The following is a 24,827-nucleotide window of genomic DNA, read 5'->3' as shown; positions in this document are numbered from 1 at the left end:
ATAAGAAAGGGCTCAGAGCTGATCCTTGATGTAACCCCACCTCCACATTAAATGCATCCATCACTCCCACCGCAGACCTCACCGCTGTCACACTACCCTCGTACATATCCTGCACCACTCCTACATACTTCTCTAACACTCCTGACTTCCTCATACAATACCACAACTCTTCTCTAGGCACCCTGTCATATGCTTTCTCTAAGTCTACAAAAACACAATGCAACTCCTTCTGACATTCTCTGTACTTCTCCATCAACACTCTCAGAGCAAACATCGCATCTGTAATGCTCTGTCCCGGCATGAAACCATACTGCTGTTAACTAATAATCACGTCCCTTCTTAACCTAGCTTCCACTACTCTTTCCCATAACTTCATGCTGTGACTGATCAGTTTAATCCCTCTGTAGTTACTACAGCTCTGCACATCACCCTTATTCTTAAAAATCAGTACCAATACACTTTTTCTCCATTCCTCAGGCATCCCCTCACTTTCTAAAACTACTCAGACCTTTATCCCCTGTGTAGCCCCTTGATAGACTCATTGAAGTAATTTAATAAACTTCTCATTAAATTTCAGATTCCAGTGCACACCTTTACTTACAGTCTGATGCTCACAGACATATTTTTTTATTACTGGGCAAACCATAACTTTGATTATAAAGAGCTTTGTTGATAATATAACTTTCCTCTTTAAAATCTTACCCAGATGTGTCATAGCTTTCCTTCCAAGAAGCAAAAGTCTTTGAATTTCACAGCTGCAATCACCATCTGCAGAGATCTTTGAGCCAGAAAAACAAAAAGCAGAATCTGTCAGTATCTACACTTACTCTCTGCCTACTTGTAAAGTATCGACAGGGCAAGTCACACATTTTTAGTTTTCTATGCTAAGCAGTAAGTTACAATAAGACAGCTACTGAACCTTCTGCTTTCACATTCATCTGATATGTCTGACTAGCTTTTAACATGATATATTTACTCAGCATATAAGTTAACTACGTAGGGTGACAATACTCAGTCTTGCTGCAGTCATTTCCCAACCTTGAACCAGTGATTCCATATTATACAATACCTGCCCATTAACATTCAAAAATGAGCACCCTGATTGGTCACCCATCCAGCATGCCTGTTGTAAATCAAGCATATACCAATGGAAAAAAGTCTGGTCGCCTGGACCTTCTTCTATGAATATATGCCACGGAAATTCTACTTTTCTTTAATTTAAAAGAATACGTACACTTACAAAAAATGGAGACTTCAAAAGCATAAGACAGACAGGACAGGTATGTCCTGATTATCCTTATATTTTCTCTGTCCCATCTCTCTTGTATGTTTGAAGTCTCCTGGTTTCATTTTTTTTTAAATTAAAAACAACAAAAAAACAACGGAGATCTTCCTTTCTCTATTGCTTCCTTTACACACCACTGATGTACTACGTAAGCATGGGAACATAAGTCCCATACGCATGCACAGTACATCAAGAAAGGCGCAGGACACCAGGGAAAAACATGGAAGAGCAGCACAGTGCCATTATACAAGGACATTGTTTAAGAAAAGTAACTAACTTTGTTCTTAAATAATGTCATTATATAACAGCAATAACCCACGGCTGGGTGTGGGTAATGCTGATTTACTCACGGTTGGCTTTGTTTGGTCACTCAGACTTTGTCCTCATGACCAAACCACACCAACTCTGGGTAAATCCAGAATTACCTACACCCAGCTGTAGATTGTTGCTATAGTACATTCTGTTTCTTCTTGTACTGTTTCCAGATACTTCAGGAGGCAAAAAAGGTGACCTGTTATCTCCTACGAACTGCTGTTCCACACAGTCAAACTTTAGATTAGTCAATAAAGCTGAAGTAAATAACTTTTGTACAGGTCTCTTTCTTTTTCTATTACCCAACAGATGTTGCCAACTAGATCTCTGGTGCCTCTGCACCTTCTAAGACCATTTGGCAGTTCTTGGCCATATATTGCTGGAGTTGAGCTTGTTACACTGCTAACATGTGAAACAAGTGCAGTTTGTTCAATAACTGAAGGAGTCTTTAGGGTTGTCCTTTTTGGGAATTGAACTTTATTTATGACGCACATTCTGAAATGTAGGATGCATGCTTGCATGTGTATTCATATTAAACATAACACAGAGTGATACAACTATCTCTTTGGGATGTTACTGTTAATGCCCTTCCGCTTATGTTTTAGTTTCTGATCAAGTAGAGTGGAAGGTATTTTGTAATTATGGATCTATTTCAGCAAGGTATCTGTGATTATGCACATTTTGTAATGATAGGAACCAAGGCAGTAACTACTACAAAAAGGCTGGCTTAGTTACTGTTCTGGATTAGTTATGCAGGTGGAAAAGGTGTAAAAACGTGTTCACAGCATACCTCTTACATAAATCTGAGTGGCTGCTGAAAGTGGCCTTACTTCTCTAGAATAATGACATAAGTCATTCCATAAAACACACAACGCTTTAGTGTTACACAGTTGTAGTTAAAGAAACATGCTGTAGTTGTGTTGCGCTGCTTTTTGTGTTTTCACACGTATGCAAAAGCACTAGTAGTGAATAGCACACTGTCTCACATTTGGCATGAATGTGCATGCAAGCATGCCATCTAACATTTCAGAATGCAGGTCATAAACACTAGTTTTAAATACCAAGACAACAAAGAAAGAATTGCATAGGGCACAGGAAGCACTTGCATGCTGATTTTTTTTCTGCAGTGAATCTTAACTGGCTATGACTAAGCACTCTAGATAACAGTGACAATTATACTTAATAAATAGTTCCTTTTTTAATTTTTTTATTAGAAATATTATAAAACATTCAGGAGACTGACCATAGATGGACACAATGGTGGAAGTATGGCGGGCATTATATCAGACTGTGATGGGGAAGCGGGAGGTGAGTCATAGCATGAAGTTTTGATTTTACTGCTCTGTCAATGTCTCCACCCTTGACCATGGGTTACTCATTTTGGGTAGTAACTAACAGGACGAGCTTGCAGATATACAAGTTAGAAATGAGGTTCCCTCACAGGGTAGCTAACTTGCCGTGACAGAGCGAGTTGCCTGGGAATTCTGGAGGATATTAGAGTACAGGCACTATAAATGGAGTTATATGAGGTTAAGTGATTTTGGCTCATTGTGAGGATGCTTCAAGTGCTCTTTCCATGGGAGTGCACTGGTCACAGTCCATGGATGGAAGCTCTGAGACACAGCAAGGGCATACTGAAGGGAATGAAACGTTCAGCTTGCTGTGAACCACCTGGGGCTTCCTCAGGATAGGCTGGACACTGTTGCTACTAGATAGAGATGTCTGGTCTATTCTCCTTAGCGTGCTACAATGACATGCCTCAGCTGGACATGTGGTTTAGAAAATCAATCTATTTTCTTATGCACATCAAAACAAAATACAGAACAATGGATTTTCCTCAGTATCTTAGCATTCTTAAAAATGGGAAGATGACCACAATGCTAGGAATTATGTTTTACTAACAAAGAGACACCATGTCCAGAAAATGCGTGTGTGAGAGAGAATATGTGCACACTCTATGTATGGGGGAGGGGACACATACATATATGTGCACATGGGTGTATGTATATGTATGGGGGAGGGGACACACTGAAAAGTAGCATGATTTAATTATAACTGTAGTCAGTGACACTATTTAAACACATCATGAGAAATTCGGCACCTCTTAATGATCTGTGATCTATACTGTGGCCTCCTTGATCACAATTTGCACACCTCCACAACAAGACATTCTTTCATTTGTTTCATTCCTCTTAAATTGCTGTTCCATAATTCAAGCTAAAATCTGAACTGAAGCTGTCAGCTGTTTAAGCAAAGCATCACCTTATTTATTAATTTTCTTACCTTAGTTGGTACTTCAAGGAAGAGCCGTGATTGACGTTGCACATTACAACAAACTGCAGTAACTGTACAACATCTTATATGCAACTTAACATTTTAAAAAGAAGATGGTCAAAGATATGAGATGTGCAAAGATTCTGTAAGTATTATCAAGGGCTAAAATACACCAATAAACAAACCAGGACTCTATCCATCCATTCATGCATTTTTTTTTTCTATAAGCATTCTACTTTATCTACATAAAAGCATGAAAACAAATGTAAATATCCTATCTCAATGTGATTCAGGACCACAGAACACATCAAATAAAGCTTTAACAAGCAAAAGTAACTTTTGGAGTGGAGCTATATAAAAAAAAAAAAGTTATGTATTCATCATAACGTTACATCTGTGTTGTCCATTTTCATTCTTCCTCAACTGATGGGTCTCGAATCCGACTCGGCCTTTTCTACCAGATCCTCGGATTCAAACTCTGGAGCTCTTCCCTTTAACTACAATACCCTGCCTGCCTAACATATCTCAGATTTAGTCTGCCGCCCATAGGAGACAGTGTACAACAGAAGTTAAGAAGGTATAGAAAAAGGAAGAAAATAAGAGATGGACCCCAAAAAATGAACAGTTCCCAAGATGAAACTCTTCAGGGCTGGCTATCCAGGAGCAAAGGAAAGGGGTTAGCACGGTGGGAAGCTGAGGAAGAATGAAAATGGACAACACAGATGTAACACTATGGTGAGTACATAACCTTTTATCTGATGTACTCATTTTCATTCATTTCTAAACTGATGGGACAAAGTCCCCAGCTAGAAGAACCTTGGGTGGTCCTCATGGAAACAAATCCAGAGTACTGCACAACCAAAGGCAGCTCTGTTCCTAGAAACCAAATATAATTTATAATGAGCAATAAAAGTATGAGCATTGGACAAGTGGTAGCTGAACAAATGTCATCTATGGAAGCCCTTGACCACAAAGCTGAGGAGACCAAAGTCCTTGTGGAATGAGCTCTAGGAGGCTTAGACAAAGATGATCCTCTTTTACTATAGACGAAGGAGATGCAATCGGTTAACCATTTGGCCAGTGTAACTTTGAAAACTGACTTGCCCAATCTGTTAGGTGAGAAGGATACAAACAACTGGTCAGTCTTCTGAAAATCTTTGGTTCGATGGTGACAAAAACAAAACTGTCTATGCACATCCAAAAGATGAGCTATGCACTCTCCCTTATTTGTAAAATTTGGAAAGAAAACTGGGAGGTTAATGATCTGGTTAATATTAGACTCAAATACTACCTTCGACAAAAAAGATGGGTTGGTCTGCAAAGACACCCCATCTTTGTGGAAAATCAGGCAAGGAGATCTGGAAGGTAGAGCCTGGAGTTCGGATACTCATCTAACTGATGAAAGAGTGACAAGAAAAATGGTTTTCCAAGACAAATATTTAAGATCTGACCTGGTTGAGGGCTCAAAGAGGCTTTGTGTTAGAGCTTGAAGCAAAATAGTTAAATCCTGAAGAGAAGTAGGATCCTTTAGTGGAGGTATAAGTAGAAAAGCTCCTTTGCAAAAGCCTTTACATAATTTAGAAGAAGCTAAGGTAGCATTATTTTCACCTAGCTGGAATTTTGAAATGGCACTGGACCTTAATAGTAGAAAAGCTACCCCACTCATTGAAAATTGAAACTAAAAAATCAAGTACAGCTGGGTACAGGGTCAGAAAGGGTGGCCCAGATCCCTGTTAAGGGCCCAGAGCACAAATCTCTTCCATTTACTTTTGTAAATCTTTCTAGCAGAAGTTTCTTGAGAAGATAAAATATGGGAGGACTGCCTGGGCTGTCTAGTAATCACTGGAATTGGAGAAACCATGCGGTCAGTTTGAGGCCTGTTATGTCCGGATGAGACATACCTGTTGGGTGAGACAGGGGGTCTGGGTTGGGATCCAGTATCCAGGGTGGATGTAGAAGGTGAGGCCAGAAGAAGGGGAACCAAATCTGGTGAGGCCAAAAGGGTGCAAAGAGGATAACTCTGCTCTTCAATCGGTAAGCCTTCTTTAGAAATTTGGGGATGAAAGGTAATGGTGGCTAAGCATAAAGAAGACTGGAGGACCGATCAATGACTACGACATCTCTCGGTGACTCCCCTGTTGGAGGGATCAAGGCAAAGAACCTGCTGCACTTGTTGTTGAGGGGGAAGCTAATAGGATGCAGCATGGTTGGCCCCATCGATGGAAAATTCTCTCCGACACTCGGGTATTCAGAGACCACTACTGAGGCAACATAATGGACCTGCTTAGTTTGTCCAGAATCATGCTGGCTTTCCCTGCTATGTCTGTTGCCATTAGAAAGTGGCCAGAAGAGATCGCTCATTGTCATACTCTCACTGCTTCTTGACAAAGTGGATAAGACTTGATTCCTCCCCTGATTGTTGATGTACCAGACCTTGGAGATAGTGTCAATATGGACAGCAATCGTTCTGGATGGGGACAGCATCTTGAAAGGCCTGTAACACTAGGAGGACTGCTCTCATTTCCAGGACACTGACATACGATTTGGCATCTTCTGGACATCTTGTACCTTGGACTATCCTTCTCAAGTAGTGCCTCCCCACCCCAGCTGGAAGGCGTCTGTGGACATTGTGGCCATGGGCAGAGGTAGAACAAATGAATGGCCTTCGGAAACTTTGTTTGAGTGCACCCACCATATCTTATGCAAGCTTGTGGGATCTTGACTGCGGCAGTTAAAGGTTGCTAAAGACTGGACCACTGGACTAACAGTGTCCACTGCAAAATTTGCATGTGAAACCTGGCTAGAGGCTAGAGGAATTAGGGTGATAGCTGCTGCCATAGATCCCAAAGCTTGTAAGATTAGTCATGATGAGAGAGTAGGATGTGAGGTCGCTTTATTGACCTGGGATCTGAGTGTCTAGGTTTGAGATGGAGGGAAAGAGGCTATCTGATTGACTTTGTCCAGACGAACACCTATGAACTCCAGACTCTGTGTAAGTGTGAGTTGTGATTTGCTGTAATTGACTGTAATGCCTAGATGGAGACACAAGTGGAGCAAGTAGTCCTTTGCCTGTAGCAGTAGATGCCTGGTTGGGGCTGTTAGGAGCCAGTCATCTAGGTATAGAAACACTCAGAATCCCAGCAATCTCAAGTGAGCTGCTAGCACCGCCATGCATTTGGTGAACACCTTGGGGGCTGTGGTGAGACCAAAGGGCAGGGCTCTGAACAGAATGGCTCCCAGCCAGAACCGCAGATATCTTCTGAACAGCCTGTTCACTTTGTTGTGAAAGTATGCATCCCGAAGATCTGTTGAGCACAACCTATCATCCTTTCTTAGTAGAGGCAGAATGGACTGAACCATGTCCATCTGGAACCCTGAACGTTGCATGAACTGGTTTAATTTGCCAAGATCCAGGATGGGTTTCAAGTCCCCAGTCTTCTTTGGCACTAAAAAGAATCTTGAGTAGGTCCTGGATCCTTACTGGTCTGGGTGGACCTTCTGGATGATATTTTTCTAGCAGCTTTTCTATTTCTAAAGTTGCTGCTTCTCTCTGATTGCGTGGAACATCGGAGATTCTCTTCAATCTGGTAGGGGGAATTTGGGAAAATGGTATGATATAACCTTGGATATAATTCTCTGCACACAGAAATCTTTTGTTATGGACAGCCAGGCTCTTTGGTGCAGAGACAAACACCCCCGACTGCTTCCCGAGGACAACAGTTGGGCAACCTTTCAGGAATACTACTAGTGCTGGTTTGAGAAGGAATCACGGAAACCCTGTTTCTACGGGCCACATCTGCCACAGGGCAGCATCTTCTGTTAGAGCTCTCCCCTCTGCTCCTGGGAGAACTATCGCCTCATGAGTCTTGGAAAGGATGCTGGGATTTACAGAACCACATCTTTGTACCTACTCAATGATTCTGAGAAATAGGTCTTTGAGGGGTAGAAAACCATATCAGACAAGCTCCTTCTTTCTTGCTCACATCTGGAAAGTGTGTATTTCACTTTAGGGCCAAATAAGGAAGATCCATCAAATGGAGCATTGAAGAATGAAGACTTAAAGGGCTCTCTGAAGTCGCATAGATGCATCTAGGCTTGTTTCATAACAGTTATGCCTGAACCTGCTGTCCATGAGGTACCTTCCAATGAATAAGAGATCAGCCTCATGGAGGCATTACATATTGATTGAAGGGCGGCCAGTTTTGAGGAAATTATCTTGGTCCTTGGCAGACATGGACCCAAAAAGAGATTTGTAGAGTTCTTTAGTCAAATTCTTTGCAATCTTGTAAAATGTGCCAAATAATTCAATGACCGCAGAGCAAAGGTCAGTGAAGCAGAAACACGCTTACTGAATCTGTCCAAGACCCTGGACTCCCTCTTAGGGGATAGACCGAAGAGCTCTGCAAGCTCTTTTTTAGTGGCCACCACCACAACCATGGCATCAACTGGGACCCCCTAGCTCCATTGCGTCCTGTCCTTGGAATGGGCTAAAAATTTGTCTGGATGCTTAGGGATGGGGTTCCATAGTATCTGGTTCCTTCCGCGGTTGTCAGGAAATGAGGTCTTTAAGTTCATCAGCCGGGGGGGGGGTCACCTAAGACATAGCTGGGCCAAACCCAAAAGCCCCCAGGAACACCAACTCCTCTTGGGAAGGGGTACAAGAAGACCAACTATCTTTTTGTTTTAAGAGCCCAAATGAGACGTCTTCAGGTAGAGATCTGGGGGACCCTTCCCCTTCATTGAAATCAGTGTCCTCATGAGAGATCCCTGAGGGGAATCTTGTCTACTTTTACATATTCTCTTCCGAGGGACCTCATAAGTGGGATGGACTGGTGAAGTATCATAAGCAGCTATCTGTCCAAGTGGAATGGAAGAACGAGGGAGGTAAACTGATCTGATCCAATGGGGATAGGGATGTCCTCTCTCTAGGTAAAAAGAAGGCCCTCTCTACAATCTCGAAGGCAGAATGCTTACAGGAGACTGAAGCTGATGGTAATGGAGCTGACATCTCCTGAACCACCAGCTCCTGTAACCCTGCAAGCACTCCATCTGAGGATGGAGTCGGATCCGAGCTGCCAGCACCAAGGCTGTGAGGGGCAGGGATGGCTCCGATAACTTCACAGTCGACTCTGGTCCCCCGGATCCAGCACTGACGCTTTGGATCCGAGAGTCCTTCGGCTCTGAAAGGCTTGGAGTTGGATGGTTCAGGGAAGTGATCAGAGTCGAAGAAAGGATAGTTGTGTAAAATCTTACCATAACCATAGATGTCCTTCTCTTCTATATGCTGCAGTATTCATCACATAAGGGAGTTTGCCTCTGGCTGACTCATACATCCAGCCAGTATACAAAAGTCTAAATGCTACTGTAAGATACGTGAATGCCACACATCATCTCCCATATGTCAGCCATAAACAGACATCAGATATAAAGTGGACATCAGCACGCATCAATCTCAGAATTGAATGCCGCCAAGCACCAGCCTGAGCATAGGCAAGAACACATGTCACCAGGAGAAGACAAGCATCGGGGGAATGTGGGGGGGTAAGTAATACTGCAGCATATAGAAGAGAGGACCATCTATGACGATGGTCAGATTTTTACACAACTATTCTATATCCTTCTGTTCATATGCTGCAGTATCCATCACATTAGGGAGCGTGCCAAAGCTCATTCTTAGAGAAGATTGGGTGGAGGAACAGAAACTTTTTCTACAAAACTATGTAGAATAGCTCTGGCAAATCCTACCCTTGACCTGGAGATGACATCTACTTTATAATGTTTAGTGAAAGTATGAGCAGAGGACTAGGTAGCTGCCTCCAGGATAAAGCAAGTGTCCAAGCCTTTAAAGAAAGCCCCACAGGAAGACACTGCTCTGCTGGAATGTGCCTTCACCAGGGAAGAAAGGCACTTACCAGTGCTGGAATAGCAGAAGGAAATGGCTTTAGAAATCCAGGAAGAGACAGTTTGCTTGGAAACTGGCTGACCCAGGGTCCTTGGGTTGTAAGACTCAAACAGGCATTCAGATTTATAGTTAGGTTTAGTTTTGTCCAGGTAGAATCTGAGCTGTCTGTGTACATCCAAAGTTTGTAGAATTCTCTCACTGAGGGTTTGAAGAGTAGGAAAAAAAGGTGGGAAGGTTGATAGACTGATTAAGGGATAACTCATTAACCACCTTGGGCATAAAGGAGAGATTGGTACGCAAATATATCCTGGCTCTGTGGAAGATTCTGAAGGGGGGATTAAACATCAGAGCTTGTAAACCTTCTGGTGGAGGTAATGGCCATCAGCAGAATAGTTTTCCATGTGCAATGTTGCAGAGAAGAGAAACCTGCTGGCTCAAATGGAGCCAGGGTAAGTTTCTCCAACACAAAACTGAGATCCCAAAGAGGAGGAACTGGCTTCCTTGGTGGTCTAATATGAAGGATGCCTTTAAGGAACAGTTGAACTTCTAACCTAGAGGCTAAAGGAGGTGACATAAGCAGACAAGCCGAGATAGCTGACAGATAGGCTTTCACAGAAGAATAGGACAGCCCATCCTTCGTCAGTTCACACAAGTAGGATGAAACTACAGGGATATCCACGGAAAGTGGTTGTAAATCCTTTTTGAGACATCAGATGGAAAACCTATTCCATTTGGAAACACAGATTTTCCTAGTAGTTGTTTTTCTGGCCTCCTACAGAACTTGAAGCAAGTCCTCTGAAAATAGGTGTCTAAAGGGGATAAACCCCATCACCCACAGGGTCAGGTTTAGAATTGACAGTTGTGGATGTACTAGAGTTCCCTTGTCCTGTATGAGTAGGTCTATCCTGTGGGGTAACTTGTGGTGACTGCCTCTGGCTAAATGCAGGAGGAGTGGGAACCAGTGCTGTCTTGGCCAAAAGGGAGTCACCAGCAAGACTTTTGGTTGATCCCACTGAATCTTCGGTAAGACCTTTTGGAGGAGAGGAAAGGGGGGAGTGCATACAGAAACATCCCCTTCCAAGAGAATGACAGAGCGTCCACCTTCCAAGCCAAGGGATGAGGAACCCTAGCACAAAATTTGGGAAGTTGTCTGTTTATGAGGGAGGCAAAGAGATCTACCTGAGGTGTACCCCAATGATGGACCAGGTCCAGACACACATCCCTGTGTAACATCCATTTGTGAGACTGGGTCATGGACCGGCTTAATGCATCTGCCACAGCATTCTGAGCTAAAGGAAGGAAACAGCCTGAAGAGAAACCTGACTTTGCAAGACTAACTCCCAGGCATGTACGGCTAGTCTGCATAGGAGGTAATACTTTGTTCCCCCTGTTTGTTGACATACTAGAGGACAGTAGTGTTGTCTGTAAACTACCTTAGCACCCCTGGAATAAGCTTGGATTTGAAGATTTATAGAGCAGATATAAGGGCCCTCATCTCTTTTATGTTGATATGTTCCTTTGTCTGGGTTGTAGACCAAACATCTCTGACCCTCCATGATTGCAGAGTTGCACCCCATCCTGTGTCTGAAACATCCATGCACAATTCTTGAGAGGGGAGGGGTGGCTGTAGGGGAAGACCCGAATAATCCTTTTTTAGGCAAGGCAGGAGTGGAATAACAAAATCCAGACGGTGGGTGTGCTGCTTTCAAACTGTCCTTAGAAACCATTGAATTTCCTCATGTGCAACTTGGTCAAGGGGAGCATCGGAATCGTGGTTGCCATGAACCCTATTAAGATGTAGGAAGCCCCAGGCAGTCAGGGATTGAAGGGTAAGAAGCTCTGGAAGTAGGAAGTATGGAACAGCACTTTTTTCTGTAGGTAGAGAGGCTAGCATCCGGTCTGTTTAGATCCTGCAGCCCAGAAAAATGTGGTCTTGTGAAGGGGTCAGACAGGACTTTTGATACTTTATTGTGAAGCCTAGACTTTCCAGAAGGGAAATTGTGAATGATAGATTCTCCTGGAGAAGGTCAGAGGACTGGGGCTGGATAAGGACATCGTCTAGGTAAGGGAAAATCTGAATTCCTTGTAGTCTGCAATAAGCTATGACACGCGCCAAACATTTTGTGAAGACCCTTGGTGCCACAGAGAGACCAAAGGGCAAAGCACAGAAATGGAAATGTGAGGAAACAGGAAAAACATAAAAATTTCCTAAACCGAGGGTAAATGGGAATGTGAAGTTAGGCATCTTTGATGTCTAATGATACCATGAACGCTTGGGGAAGAAGAGTGGGCAAAGTCAGCATCTGAAAGGCGGGAACTTTTAGAAAGACCTGAGAGAAGAAGTTGTGGATGCAGGTCTAGAATGCTTGTGGGGAGATTCCTGCAAGAAAGGTGAAGGGATCCAGTAGGGTAAGAGGTGACCAGATCCGAGGTGATTTGGATTTGTGAGTAGAGGGATCCGAAGTGGTCAGATCCAACTTTTTATACCTTTGCAGATGGCTCCGAGGAAGCTGCTGAAGGAGATGTTGGATCTGGAGATCTCTTTTGAGAGTCTTCGTCCTGAGGAGCCAAGTCAGTCTTCCCTTTGTCAACTTTCTTGGGGGGGGGGGGGTTGATCCTCAACTGAAGCACAGGAAGAAGACATGGAAGGAAAAAGGTCCTTCAATACAAGTCTGTGAGTGCTTTGGAGTTGAAACCAGCACATATGGAGCAATCCGCACTTAAATGGACAGCGCCCAAGCAGTATATGCAATCCCTTTGGCATTCGAGTAAGGTATTTTGCCCACAGGTGAAGATGCATTTTTCTGAAACCACTAGGTTTATCGGCCATACTGGCATAACTAAGAAAGCAAGGCTGCAGAAAAAAAAATAGAAACAACAATAACAAAGAAGTACTTTACCTTTTTTTAAGTTAAGAAAGAAAAGCTACTAACAATGGTAAACAAGAAATATCCTAAAAAAGGGGTGGAAAAACAGCAGAATGATAGCAAAGTATCAGCAATGGTACTACAGAAAAATGCCAAATTATCAGTAACAACTGTTCTTCTTTCGGCTTTTCTTGGTTAGGGGTCGCCACAGCGGAACTCCGATCTGCTAATGATTGGCAGTAGATTTTTTTACAGGTGCTGAGGTGCCAGCTCAACGCCCAACCTTCAGCGAAGGCACGCCCATTCTACGCATGTGTTTTGAACGCCACTCAACCGCAAGGAGGACATGCAGACTCCACACAGAAGACGCTCCAGCCGAGAATCGAACGGGAGAACCTCTTGCTGTGAGGCAACAATGCTGCCGCTGCACCACCACCAACTGCACAGGAAAATTACTGAAGAGGGAAATTTAGCGTAAAAGGAGGAAGGTGACGGAAAGGAATAAGTAGATGGACTAATAGGAATTTAAAAAATTAACAAGGAACTCACTATTTTAACTAAGAATTCACCAATAACTCAAGAGTGAAAGGATCCACATCTGTAGCGAGTGACAGCAAATGAAATCTGGGTTATGTTAGGTGGGCAGGGTATTATAAGTAAAGGGAGGAGATCGAGAGTCTGGATCCGAGGATTTGTAGAAATGGCCAAGTCAGATCTGAGACCCATCAGTTGATGGGGAATGAAAATGACAACATCAGGTCATGCATATTATATACACCATTACAATATTCAACTGCTTTACCTTAATAAGAAAAATACAGACCAATCTGTTACCTGGAAAATTAGTTATACTGCTGAGCCCAGGATAGCCATTAAGTCATACATCTGTGTCTAGACAACCAATAACTTCCCACAATTCAGTGCTAGCAATATCTTGTAACTATACATGCAGACCAATTTTGGGAGCCACCACAGTCCTCCCATTTTTTTGTGACTGCCTTTTAGACTAACACTACATTAAATGTAACAAAGCTTTCTCATGCAACGAAGGTGAAACATCTCTTCCATTAGTTTACAACCTTTGCACCTGTTGTCTAAGCTCATCTAGTCTATGGCAACTTCAAAATATATGCATCCATGTAGCTATGCTAACTCTCCTCACAACCCCAAATGTTTGGCACTCCTGGGTCCATTACTCTAAGCCTTCGTATTGGAGTATAAAAATACTTGTGAAGGCATCCATCCATTTCAATGCCCAATTTATCCAATTAAGGGTCATGGGGTGACAAAGTAAAGTACAAGGCAAATAAAGCTAACCTAGCTGCTCTTGATTTTGTTTCTGCACTGAAATGCATTTTTATTTCAAATACACTGGGTTTCCATTTTTTAGGCTTTTATATGTGAATGAGGTGGCCCTGAAGTCTTTTGACCGTCGCCTTACAACATAGTAATTCCTCATCGGTACAAATTTATCAGTGCTATATGCTGAAATGTTTTGGTCAGTGCTTCTCAGGTATAACATCTTGGTGACTGCTAAAAAATTCTCCATTTAAGTTAATGGACTTCTTTGTTTCATAATGTAATTGACTAACGTTAATCAGAGGACCACTTTTAGTCACGAGTGACTCAGGAGATGCGATTTAAAAATACAACAATAAAGCAGCAGGCAATCAACATATTCCTGGTGGATGGAACTTACCAGCGAGGAGTGATTTCTGCCTTTCATGAAGAACTGGTAATTCCTGACAAGCATCTGAAATAAATTCCCATCTTAAATACCACATGCTTTTACATTATTGCCTGTTTTTGTGTTTTAGTAAGCAGGCACGGTACATATAAATATGGTTTCCTAATCTTTCTCTGGAAATGGAAATGTTTCTATTTTCACCTTTTGAAATGAGTTTGAGAACTAAACCCCTTATCCTTTGTATGAGTTTGTACACATACGAGAGCACTGCCGACGTGGCCAAGCAGGGAGGGCTTGTTATTGCATTACAACGCAGCAGAGCCCGCAAGTCACAGCACTGACCAACAAACATGGAAAAACAGAGAAAACGTCATCTGATGACTTACACATATGAAGATCAATATGACTTGAACAGTTAATGTAGTTTTCCAACCAGATTTGTTTATAATAACTACAAGTTAACTATATGACAATTTGACATTACTTTTCTGTTCCATTTAGTATTTCAAAATGCTGTTTACATGCCAGCAGCAGGTATGTTTAGCTCTTTTTGTTCAATTATGTTATCACAGCATCAGTGACATACTGTCACTGTTGTTTCAGAATTCCCAATCAATAGCTGCCAAATCAGCCTGTCATGATGTCACTCGTAACATCACAGTCCTGATGAAAAAGAACTGACCCATGCCCACTGTTCTACATATACAAGACTGCATCATAATCTACAAAGCTTCTGAATGACTCAGTGATAAAGGGAATATTAAAAAGGGAAAAATAACAGCTTCTTGAAGTTATCTTTTTCCAATTAGTGTTTTACTGCAAACTTTTTTGCACTCTTGGGACATCCTTTGAAATGGTCTTGATTCAGTATGTTTTCACAAACTAACAAAAATCCTAACATAAAAAGAGTTAATCACCTAAATGTGCTGTACTTTTTCACACCTCTCTCCAATTATGTTGATGAGCAGCAAGAGACTCAAGTACGTGTCCATCATTAAATTATTCTGAAACTACACATATATATTTGCCTGACAACCCCCACACCCTAAAACATTAAGTGAAAATTTTTCAGTTTATATCTGGAAATAAAAAAAGAGAAAAAGTTTCTCTCTGTGAGCTGAACACACACAAAAAGTCCTTCCAAACTGTTTTTTTCATCCATATATGTGTGTGTGTGTGTGTATATATATATATATATATATATATATATATATATATATATATATATATATATACACACACACATATATATATATATATATATATGTGTGTGTGTATATATATATATATATATATATATATATATATATATATATATATATATATATATATATATATATATATATATATATATATATATATATATATATATATATATAGTGTTACAAGGATGCAGCCCGGGCAAAAATTGCTACTACTTACAGTGGCTGGAATCCAAAACTTTCAGGCTAGCTGAAACACAAGTTATCACCTCTGCTCAAAGCCTAAATATATGTGCACTTCTGACATTCCTTAAGGCTGGGGCCACTCAAGAGCTGTATGACAGAATAAGGCAGCAGAACCCCTAAGGTAGAGCTCTCCATGTACAGCCTTTTGCTAAGCACTTGTTTGTTGGCTATATTCTGATGGGGAACGTGTTTTTCCCTACAAATACAGAACAACTTTTATAATAAGCTGCAGGCAGTACTAAAGAAAGAAATCAACAAACCAGGCAAACAAGAAGACATACCAAGGTTTTTTAAGTCTTACTGTTACTCAGGAAGAAGCTGTATTAGTATATCCTGGTATCTTCAAGTCTGGTGTTACGACAACAGTACTAGGCACATTGATGCTGTCTCCTGTTTGGGTTTTTTACATCCCAGAAATACAGCCCACTATACTTATCACAGGTGACATGTATTACAGATGTTTAACTCTGTCATTTACTGTAGTGTTGACCAAGATTATAAACTGACCAAAACCAGCATCACCTGCACCTTTACTACGCACACATATTTTTGGCTTCAAGAAAAAAGTTGGCCAACAAAATAAACAGGTACAACAAGTTTTTGGCTTCACAGGAAAAGTTTAGCTGAGCAGTTAACTTTACTGTTGCTTGCTGATCATGCGATACTTGAAGGATTCTGAGTGGCAACAAAGTGATAACAAGCAAAGCAGCATCTAAAACTGGATGACTTTCAGTGTGGTGACACAGGTACTCAGTTAAATATTCAGCACAGAGCAGCTAGTAATTTGTTTCTTCATAACACATTGATGGGGTGGCCATTTACTGCTGCATGACTTGCTCTGACATAGTGGGAGTACACATCTGTATTCTGGCACACCAGGAAACATACCTGCCGTATCGGTAAGCACACTGGATATCCTGGATACTCTGATTACATGCGAGTAACAACCATATTACATCACAGCAGGGTGCAGGACTTGTATTAACAACCAAACCTCTGCAGCGAGTCCTAATAAAAAAACACAGTATGAGAGGATGAATCTGAGACATATGGCTGTACACTGGGCAGATAGGCAACCATGCAGGAAATTTGTTAATTCATAAGTTAGTGCACTAGCTGCCTGTGTGGGTCATTTTAAGCCTAGCCAATTTCCCTCAAAGGTCAGAATCAAACCCTGTACCTTGTGTCTGTGAGGTAAATACCTTAACCAGTATACCAAACCTCCCACCCTTATTCATATACAGAAACATTAGTCATAAGATTGGAAGAGGAGTTTTGTTATCGTGGATTCCTGTGTATTCAATCTGTCACCCTTAATACTCCATGTGACTTCTGTCTTGAAGGCTCGTGACCCCTTTATATCTTCAAGTTCAGTCCTCTTTCTTTCTCATAAACCCCTTCTTAAGTGTAATATCTCAGTATATTTTATTTAAACATCTAGTGAGAAATTATATCTTGAATTAGTTTAAGTAATACCGCCTTATATAAACTGTGAGGACAAAGGCTTTGTCTGTGGCATCCGGCAACAACTGTTGATCCCTAAATTCTTTTTTTTTCCCTACTTCTTACTTTAATTACAAGTGTCAGTTACCTCAGAAATAAGTTCAGATGTCACAGGACAGAATACGTAGTTAGTACACTTCATAGTGTTAGAATTTTTTTTTTTGCTCGGTGATACTTGTGAAAAGTCAGTACCAACATGGTACCTGAGATGCTACTCTCCAACATCTAGATGCCACCCAACCAGGACAGGGACCATAGTCCAACACAAACCTCACCCCATCACACCTGAAAACACTGTGTATTCTAAATTCAAATGGCTGCCTTTGAGCAAAATGAAGATGTTTATGGATAGAGTGGAAAATGACATCATAATATGACTGATTCAGGACTCAAGGCATTCAGCATCCCAAGAAACAACTGTGGAAACCATTATCTGACTGATGACGTCTGGTAGACGTGTAAATTTTCTAACACACTCCTTTACAAGCATGGGATTGCTCACAGAATGTTTGTCTATTTGGTTTATGTTTTTTTGAATTTCAATTGCAAGTAACCCAAGACAACAAAGATTCTGTCTTACATTAGCTAGTGGCTGACAATTTTTGTCTTTCTGAAGCAAAGGTAGTCACGTCTCCAAACTGCATTGATGTTTAATTTTTTACTCTGTTCTTTGTCTGCAGAATGCAGAAAGGTTCCTCTTCTCCTCCACTCCCCCCTTGTAGAAGGGGAATTCATTACAAGACATGTTAGGACTCCGTCCCAACCATATATCCATACCACCTCTTTACACTCTCCACATATTGCACCAAACTTATATTGCCCCTCACCTTTACTCCAAACACAGACGGATTAACCAAAAACCAAAACAAAAGTAAGTGCAAGAATACTCTCCAAAAAACAGGTATGTATAATGGTTTACCTTTAGAAAGGCGATTCACACTCGGGCGAACAGCAATTGTTCGAAAGGCTCGCCAAATGAAAAAAAGGTTTGAATGTGCAATGAGCTAGTGTACAGTGACATTCGCACATTGCACATTCGACATTGTGGGGCGGATTGCACTATAGTGGGGTTCGGAAAATGGTCCCTTTCCCCACTGTAGTGCGATCTCGGAGTTAGAATATTAAAGTAAAGGGGGTATGGGAGGCACAGCCCCTCACATGGGGGGTGCAGGGCGGCTTGCCCCCTGCTTTTCAGTTCTTTATTTTTTTCATTCGACATTAAATGTTCAAAAAACAGCAAATCTGCTTTTCGATTTGCTGTTTTTCGAACATTAAGGACTATCGCCGTTTTCACTTTCGTGGTTACGAGTCACTGATATGAGCATTCGTACCACTGTGATTTGGCTTTATAAAGGTAAACCATGTATAATTCCCCAATATATTAAAATCCTTCTAGTAGGAGATATATACTCTAATCCTGACCCCACCTATCACAATGAACACAAAGATAATTCTCTCCCACACACTTCTGTAACTCAAAAACAGCCAATCCCCAACCCTGGTGATCTAATATTTGCTGCAATAAATGTTAGAAGTATAAGAAATAAAACTGCTGAACTACATGCTCACCTTCTGGCTGTAATATCATCTGTAATGACCGTATAAAGAGGGAAGGGTGGGATTGCTTTAATATTTCCCCACACCTACCACATTTCCCCTTACAGCAGACCAACACCAAAATTCAGTTCAGCAGAACTTCTTATTGCTTTCCTCAAAATAAACAATTATAAACAAATATGTATTATTGTCCTTTATATCTCTCCTGGAGACAATACAGGTATACTGGAAAATATCATACATTGGATAACCATAACATTCCCACAAGAAAGAAATACTACTAGGTGATGTGAATGGCTGGTTGGACATGCACTCTAACTCCTCTACATCTAGCATGAACTTATATGGTTTCACACAACTAATTAATAGCTCCACACATTATAGCAAGACATCAAATTCCCTATTAGACTGGATCCTAGTATCAGACCCTAGCAAATACTCCACCACAGGTACAATGTCAGACTGTCTCAGTGATCATCTCACAATCTAAATGACTAGACATCTCACACATCCAGTTAAACAACATTTTTATAAAACACATAACCTTTCCAAGATTAACCCAAGAATCTTCATTACTACACTACCATCTATTAACTGCAGCATCCTAAAAATCCTTCCCTTAGATGATGCTATAATTGAATTCAATATAACCTTTCGAAATATCCTAAATAGTGTTACACCTCCTAGAAGGAAGAGTCTGAAAACAAAGAATGCAATTTGGCTATCCAAAAAGAGTAGAATGCTAATGCAGGATAGAGAAAAAGCATGTAAAGAATGGCAAAAAATAAAAACACCTCAATATCTTGAAAACTTCAAAATGATTCACAATTGTACTAAAAGGCAAATAAATGAAGATAAAAATTGTAGTGAAATAACTTTCAGAATAATACTAAACAGAACCTTAAAACATTATGGACATCCATTAAAGAAATCTTACATCCCCGCCAAAAATTCAACCCAAACCCTTCTCCCGATAACTCACCACTCAAAACTGCAATACTGTTCAACTCTTATTTTATAGATAGTACAGCATCTCTAACAAAGGACTCCTCAACATCTAATCCTAACCTTGCCCAGATGTCACGTATCACCACATCCGCTTTCACTCTCAAACCTGTGCCCACATCCTATATAAAACTACTCAAACAAACTTAAACCACGTCCTTCTTCCGCTAATGACCTTCCAAGTGAGTACCTAAAAACTGCAGCCAATAGCATTGCCTATCCTGTCTCAATCCTTATAAATTGGTAAATCCAGGAATCACACATTCCCTCTCTCTGGAAAAATGAACTCATTGTCCCTCTGCACAAAGGAGGAAATTCAAAAGACATTAATAGCTTCTGACCTATAGCAATATTATCTGCCCTCCCCAAAATACTTGAAAAATGTATTCAAAAACAATTGCTTGACTATCTCCTTCAGGAGGAACTCATCCCGTAAACAACACAGCTTCCATCCTTCCCATAGTACTAGCACTGCCTTTCTAACCTATATAAGTACTGTCAATAAAGCTAGAGATAACGGCAAACTTGTCTCTTCCTTATTTCTAGACTTGTTTAAAGCCTTAAACACAGTTTATCACAGCAAACGTCTACATCAAATGTCCTCTCATTAGGTCTCTCTCTCTCAGCCATCCTTCTGTTGTTCAAAAGCTACCTGTCCAATAGGTATCAGTCAGTAAAATGGCACGCCACACTCTCTCCTTACCTCCCAGTCACCACCAGTGTACCACAATGCTCTATCCTTGGTCCCCTCTTCTTTAACATTTTCACCAATCCCTCTATACTTCCACACAGTAGGCCACCCTAATACAATATGCTGATGATTCCACTCTCATTTGCACATCCGACAACATGGTACACCTCCAAAAAATTACTTGGGAAGCTTTAACAACCACTGAAACATGGCTTTATAACTCACAACTCATGCTCAACCCAAAAAACACCAAGCTACTACTTTTTCCTCAAATCCTTCTCTCATGAAAAAAAAACAAAATGTAAAGTCCTCTCTCTTGATAATATGACTACTGAAGTCAGTTCTCATAGCAAACTATAAGGGGTGATAGTGGCTGATAATCTTACATTTGACCTGTACATACAAAATAGCATAAGAAAAACTCATCAAAAACTAGGGATGCTTTATACAGCCAAAAAACTTTCTCACTGACACAACTAAAACTAGACCCCCCACTACTTATTTTTCCCCAATCTTCTTTATGGCGCTTCCATCTTTACTAACCACCAGGCTTCACAAAAATTAAAACTTGAACAATGCTATAATAAAGTTGCAAAATTTGCAACACATACCCCTTTCAGAACCCACCGATGTATAGCACTGAAAAGCCTAAATTGGTTAGAACTGCCATATCAGCTAACATATACACTTCTTATCACCTATAACATTTTCCAACGTCCATTTGCCTGTACAGCACTAAAAAACATTTTATACAACTATGTTCCCAGTTAGTCATTGCAATCCAGTGACGAAAAACTCCCGTCTGTCAACAAACAAACCTATCAAATCTGCTGACCCTCGTATGTACTCATAGAACTCCTTACCTGTATCCAAGTCTATACCCTCCATCCCAGCTTTCAAAACCACTCTGAAAGACTTCCTGGCTAAAATCTGTCTCTGTTCTTGCTCAAAACCAGAATAAACTATAACCCTAATTTATTGCAATTCCTATTTGTATTAGACTAATTTACCTTTAAGTTCTATACAAACTATCAAAAGTTTCTCTAAATATTAAATGATTGGCATATACCTTGTATTGATTCTTAACAAATATTTTTTATATTATGTCTAATTTGTTATAATTATTTAAAGTGTAGATGGTTTTGTTTTATTTTGAAGATGATAAAATTATCCTTTCTTAAAATATTTTGTAATAATTTGGAGCTTTTCTCACCAGGCTTCTGCTGAAAATGGGCTTCTACCCAGTCAGACTTTCCCAGTAATCAAATGTCAACAAATAAAGACATACTGCACAAGGATACATTCTGACACTGAATATAACTTGGTGTATAGGGGAACACTCTAACACTATAAATATCTTTCTTTTTTATGTCCCTACTGACCATCTGGCTGGTTGTCATGATTGCATCCACTCATTCTCCTACTTGGAGGGAACCACTCCAATTGTACCTGTTACATAGGCGGACATCACAGGACTTTTGCTGTATGTTCTTTCTCCCCACACACAACTCAGTAATGGCTTCAAGGTATGGGTGGACATGCAACCAGTGCAACATACAGCATCACTTGTGCATTCAGAAGATGTTGCCCTCTAGCTCCACTGCCCCCATAAATGGACAGATTCTGAGAGGTCTGTGGTCTCCACTAGGGATGCAATTGTAGGAGATGTGCCTCCAAGACATGGCCCATCTCAACTCCCATGGAAAGGTGAGCAGGCAACACTTTCTCATTCTCTTCTCTCTGCAGTCAACTTGTCCAATGTCCAGGCTACTAAATGGACACAGGTGCTAGGTCTGTGTTTCTATACTACTGATCTGGCTTCTGAAAGTACATATGCGTACAGAAACACAGTCTGATAGTGTATCTGTACCTTACCTACTGCAAAAGGACACAATCGGACACTATTTGGATCTATATGAAACATAATGCAAAGGGACAGAATATGACAGGGTGCCTGTCTAATTATACCCTAAGTGTCATAGTGACTGCAGAACCTGGATCATACACTGCTAAGTGAGGAGTTGTGTCTGGTATGGCTGCCTTTAACATAAGATGTAGGAGTAGACAGAAATACAGGGCATCCGGGCAAGGTGGTGGCCGTGGTGGTGCAGCGGTTAGTGATGCCGCCTCACAGCAAGAGGTTCTCTGGTTCGATTCTCGGCTGGGGTGCCTTCTGTTCGGAGTTTGCATGTCCTCCCTGGATTCGCATGGGTTTCCCCCGGGTGTTCCGGTTTCCTCCCACATCTCAAAGACATGCTGTAGGGGTTTCCTCCCACATCCCAAAGACATGCTGTAGATGGATTGAATAATCTAAATTGGCCATAGGCATGGGTGTGTGCGTGTGTGCCTTCCATGGAAGGTTGGGCGCTGGGCTGGGGACTCGACACCGTAAAACTCCACTGCCAATCATGAGCGGACAAGTGATTCACTGTGGCAACCCCTAACCGGGGAAAAGATGAAATAAGAAGAAGACAGGGCATCCAGGCAAGCTAGAAAGAAGCAAGGCCACTAAGGAACAGGTGTATCCTGGGTTATATAATGGTCAATGCCTATCAGATTTCCAACCTCTTGGTAGAGACAGGGTACAAGGTAATTATGCAGGGAGGTACATTATATAATCTAGCAGGCATTCCTGAAATATGAAGGCTTCTAGGTGCCCCTTAAGGTTGAGCGGGGAAAACAGCAGTTGAGAAATTCATGGAACGTACCTCTACTTGTGTGATTATGCCTGCTGAAAATCCAAATGACTAAGTATTGTTTTGTTTTTGAAAAACCCTGTATGAAAGAATACTGCAACTGTGAAATGAATTCCGGAAAGGCTGCTGTGAACAGACTGGATTTTGTTTCTGTTACTTCCAATGTTTTGTTCCAAGGAAGTACTTTTCCTATGTCCCTGTAAATATACTTTGTTTAAAGTAGAAAGCGTCGTTTCTAGGGACTGATTTTTTAATTTTGTATTTTTTACCTTAATAACTAAAAATGCTTCATTTGGGGCTGTAGCAGATAAAGTTTATATAAATAAAAAAAAATATTCTGACTTTCTAGGCTACTTGCTCTGGTTGATTTATTTTCTTCACCCCAGAAAAGAATACAGCCTTCCTGAGTAAAATGACACAGTTTAAAGTGATACTTGCTGACCTGGAATACTGAACCATCTCAGCTTGTGTGATAAACTATGTGAGAAACATAAACATCTTTGTACCCATTGTGACAATGTGAAGTAGTGGGTAGTGCCAGCTATGCCAGAGAGAGTAGGACAGTGGATGTGTAAAATATGCCAGCATAGCTAGCTGGAGTTTTGTAAAGAATTATATATCATTTGTATATCAAACTGATTTGTACAGATGTTTGTGCCGAAAATGTATTTGTAAAGCTGCTTGTGTTAAAAATGTACCAACATTGGGTCCTGCTGGACAGAAAAGAAATACACCTGTATATCAGACTGTATTGTAACTGTTGAAATGAATATATTGTAACAGAGGATACTGGAAGAGAACAGGTTAATCTTAGTTCAGCTAACTTTGAAAAATAGTCTGAAAATAAATTACCCGGTTTAGGCCATAAAGAATCTTACAGTTCTGATTGCAGCCACAGATGAAATTCTGTGAAAACCAGTATTAGGAATCCTACTGTATTATCCTAAGGGGTGAACTAATTGCTACCCTGGAAGGGTGGAAGTTGTGAAATGGTTTTATAACTTTCAGATGCTACAACACACCTCAGCAAAGCTTTATCTGTGTGTACGGTAACACATATGTGCTAAATTCTGGTTCAGTTTCAAGAAAACGGGGTACTGTGGGAACCAGAGTCAGATGACCAGATGTATGTGATGTCATTCTGTAATTCAGCACTGAAATGATGTTTTAACACTAGATGAGACAGAAGTCTCAGGGCAGTCTGTTTTTGAAACCAAACCAAGAAGGAAAACCACTCACTCACTTCATCTTGACTTGCTTTAGTAAGTAACCAGGGAATAGTAATTCTTTAGAATGGTCAGGAAAATATAGTGAGATTAGTTAAGTACTGTTTTTCTGCATCTGTGTGACTCTATCCATATGTGTTATTTTTAATATTTCCTGTTTCTGAAACTCTGATGTTTATTGTAAACAGATATTTAGTACAGTACAGTGTTGATTATCCAAACTAATTGGGACCTAGGTTAGTTCGGATAATCAAACATATAATTGGACCAGATAAAAAACTTCTAAAATCTTGTTTTTTCTGCACGCAGGAATACAGTTTTCAACCATTCAGTGATTCCAGTGGACAATAAAGAATATTTTTCCACACACGAGC

At 40.8% G+C, this 24,827-nt stretch overlaps 1 protein-coding gene across 4 annotated transcripts in view; it reads right to left on the bottom strand.

Moving 5' to 3' along the window:
- LOC122806263 (chemokine-like protein TAFA-5) overlaps positions 1–24,827 on the bottom strand; it is a 576,893-nt gene that overhangs the window by 130,536 nt on the left and 421,530 nt on the right. For 2 of the 4 annotated variants that reach the window (XR_006365497.1, XR_006365496.1), the window contains exon 4: positions 703–778. The exons of the other annotated variants lie outside the window; for them this stretch is intronic. The gene's annotated coding sequence lies outside the window, so the exon portion shown is untranslated. The remainder of the gene's footprint in view (positions 1–702; positions 779–24,827) is intronic. 4 annotated transcript variants of the gene reach the window in all.

The sequence above is a fragment of the Protopterus annectens genome, chromosome 7.part0 (assembly GCF_019279795.1).
Source record: "Protopterus annectens isolate FY-2018-M chromosome 7.part0, PAN1.0, whole genome shotgun sequence".
NCBI lineage: Eukaryota > Metazoa > Chordata > Ceratodontiformes > Protopteridae > Protopterus > Protopterus annectens.
This window is presented reverse-complemented; position numbering and strand designations above follow the sequence as displayed.